General features: G+C 36.3%; 1 long non-coding RNA gene across 1 annotated transcript in view; it reads right to left on the bottom strand.

Moving 5' to 3' along the window:
• Positions 1-1,122: 1,122 nt before the first annotated feature.
• LOC308684279 overlaps positions 1,123-3,463 on the bottom strand; it is a 2,599-nt gene continuing 258 nt past the window's right edge. Inside the window, exons 1-3 of the long non-coding RNA XR_014029337.1 lie at positions 3,383-3,463; positions 2,110-2,144; positions 1,123-1,642 (exon numbers count right to left, since the gene is read on the bottom strand). The exon at positions 3,383-3,463 is cut by the window's right edge and continues 258 nt beyond it. This is a non-coding gene — a long non-coding RNA (uncharacterized lncRNA). The remainder of the gene's footprint in view (positions 1,643-2,109; positions 2,145-3,382) is intronic.

Raw genomic sequence — 3,463 nt, 5'->3', positions numbered from 1 at the left:
TAACATATAAAAAAATGCCAGTAGGTGCTAAACATCCTACCAACATACTAGAGACATGCTGAAACATACTAGCAAACACTTAGCTAAGTGCTAAAGAATGATATTACTGCAATTAAATATGAATTTGCTGTAACTCAGGCATGGAATGTCCAATCTGCCCCAAACTTCACACTTTTGATAAGCGTTCTGTCCTGAACACATGACCATGCTTATATTCAGTTACAGTCATAGCGCCACCTGCTGGCAACAGGAAGTGACATGTTTAACACTGTTATGGACTCCTAATAACATATAAAAAAGTGCCAGCAAGTGTTAAACATGCTAACAACATACTAGAAACATGCTAAAACATGCTAGCAAACTCTTAGCTAAGTGCTAACGCATGCTATTATTGCAATTAAATAGGAATTTGCTGTAACTCAGGCATGGAATGTCCAATCTGCCCCAAACTTCACACTTTTGATAAGAGTCATGGCCTGAACACATCTACATGAGAATGTTCAGTTATAGTAATAGCGCCACCTACTGGCAACAGGAAGTGACATGTTTAACACGTTGATGCCGTTCTAGCAACATGTTAAAAATGCCATTGAGTTCTAAACATGCTAGAAACATGTTAAAACATGCTAACAATGCTTAGGTACGTGCTAAAGAATGCTAATTCAATGAAACATGACTTTGTTGTTACTCAAGAAGGCAATGTCCAATTTGCACCAAACTTCACACGTTTGATAAGAGTTCTGTCCTGAACACACATCCATGCTCATATTCAGTTATAGTCATAACGCAACCTACTGGCAACAGAAACTGACATGGTTAACACAGTAATGCAGTACTAACCACATAATAATAGTGTACTAAGCATGCTAGAAACAGACTAAACATGCTAGCAACACTTAGCTGAGTCATGAAGCATGCTATTATCACCATTATACAAAACATTTTGTAACTGACTTTGACATACTCTTACTATATATACCTCCTTAAATGTACATTTCCCAACCATGCTCTGTCTTCCTAAAGCCACCGAGTGTTGATGGCATGGGTGCGAGGGCCCTTTCATCGCTGCTTGCAGCTTTAATTTGTAATGCAATTATTCCACCATGATTCACAGGACCGTTGAAGAAACCTCTTAAAGTGCGTCTCATTCTCACCTTCTGTGGTTTTGACCTTGGAGAACCTGATACATCATATAAACCTCACTGATTTGAATTAGACAAAAAAAAATTCTCTGCAAAGTTACACCATCTTTTTTTATATACAACAAATGTCCAAGTCTCCAGCACAATAGTTGAAAAATGTATGAAATCATTTGTCAGAAACTGAACGAAAAAGAGGTCAATCCACGACAGGGTTTGATATGGTTGGGTTCAGATGTGTCAGGATGGTTGAGCTGTTGATTTATGGTCTGGAATCTGCTGGTGTCCCTCCAATACTCCGGTGGGTGAACTGCTGTGTCAGGTGGGCGGCTTTGTGTTCTTTCCTGGAACTGCATGCTTTTCCATGGATTTATTTGATAATGCAGGAACTTTTAGGGACTTTCAAAGGGCTGCAATGGAGAATTTTTGCAGCAGTTGTGAAAAATAGAGGATAATTTAGCCAAGTCTCTGTCCCTCAGACATCTGACCAGTTCTGAAATACACTGTAAAATGCATTTTAACTGGTTAACCATATTTTAAAATATATGATATATTACAAACAATAGATCTCATTTCACTGTAAATTGATCTCAAATTACTGTAAAACTGATGTTCTTGTATAGTATAGAAAGCAGTCAGTGTTAACAAAAAAATCTGAACATGTTGTATTTGTGTGTGGCAGGCTCACACAATGACACAAGTACTTTTTATTTTGGTGGCATTGGCTAATTTACTGACACATTAACTAGGTTTTGATGCATGAATTAAACGTTTTGTTACTACATTTTGAAGCCATGCAATAGAGTTCTGATGTTCCAGCAAACAGCTGAACTTACAGTTTTTTAACATTTATCAGTAGGTTTGGGCAATACTGCAAAATTTGGCATCACTTTGATACCAAATAAATACAGGGCCAGTATCGCCGATACAGATATACCTTTTACTTTTAAAAGTATGCATTTGAACTTACATGTACTGTACTTTCCTTTAGGGGTGTAACAGTGGCTGTTTCGGAGGAATGAGAGTGGGATCCAGATGCAGCCAACATTTATTCAAACAAACATAATAAAAGTAAATTCAGGCAAAACTGATAAATGCAGACACAGGCAAGGAAGGCAAACAAAACTCACACCAAGCGCACACATAACATCCATAGAAGGACAACACCAGACAAAGAACATGAGGAACACTTGGGTATATACACTCAAGGGAAGATTGGCGAACAAGACACACCTTAGAACAATCATAAACAAATCAACAAGAAAAACTACAAAAGACTACAAAACATGGCACAGAACGTATAGTTATTATTATTATTATTATTATTATTATTATTATTATTATTATTATTATTTTACTGTTGCAGTGAAGGGCCATGCATGGTTTTACCTGGGTTACCATTATCTACAAATGTATTATGCTATGGAAGACTAAATGGTATATTGTAATGAGCAAATAAAAAAATAGAAGTAAGGGCTGTCCATTCCCAACTCAGTCACACTGTCTGTCAGAATATTTAAATATGTTTTTCATTATTCAAAATTAAGTTTTTACACTTCTTACAAATGTAGTTAATTTGAACACATTTACATTTGCATCCCAACTTAAACTCAGTGCTTTATTGTCCATTTCCATAAGACAAAATCAAACATTTATTGTTGCCACTGTGGCAAATGACTCTTAAAAGTGTTTGGCAGTTAAATATTCAGAAAAAGTGTAATGCAATTTTCAAAGAGAAAATTGTAATTGTACATACATCAATTTATATTTTCATATTTTTTCAAAAATGCTTGTAACACTGAACCAGGAGATCAAAATCAAGCCCCACCCTACATTTGTTCTAGTTCAAGCAGTTTCACTTGAATATACTTTACAATAGGGAAGAAAAGTCTTGCACAACTTCCATTTCATGATAACTAACAGAATTGTTTTAATAGTTTTAGTTTTACCTATCTATAACTATAATATCCACGGTTTGGACTCATCTCAGATTCAGAGACACGATCTGCACATGACCAAGACACTGAAAAGACTGTCAGAACAAAGCAGCCGTATCCAGATCAGATGCCATCTGCTGCCTTTCCAGCTCGCAAAATTAGAATAAAGAGAAATCTGAAGTTAAGATCTCCCTTGAGTAGAAACTAATTATGATCTTAACAGACGTGTTCTTACCTAAATGACTTAAAATAACACACACAAAACACAAGCAGCTAATTAGCAGGACAGGTAGCTGAGAGACTTACGCCAGGGAGAGAGACCCAGAGGAACATTTATTGCTCTTTCAGAGCTCAGGAGACTAAATGGAGGCCGTCTGTTTCATTTAA

This window comes from Scardinius erythrophthalmus, assembly GCF_964197995.2.
Source record: "Scardinius erythrophthalmus genome assembly, chromosome: 2".
NCBI lineage: Eukaryota > Metazoa > Chordata > Actinopteri > Cypriniformes > Leuciscidae > Scardinius > Scardinius erythrophthalmus.
The sequence above is the reverse complement of the archived record's forward strand: the minus strand, read 5'-3'. Positions and strand labels throughout refer to the sequence as shown.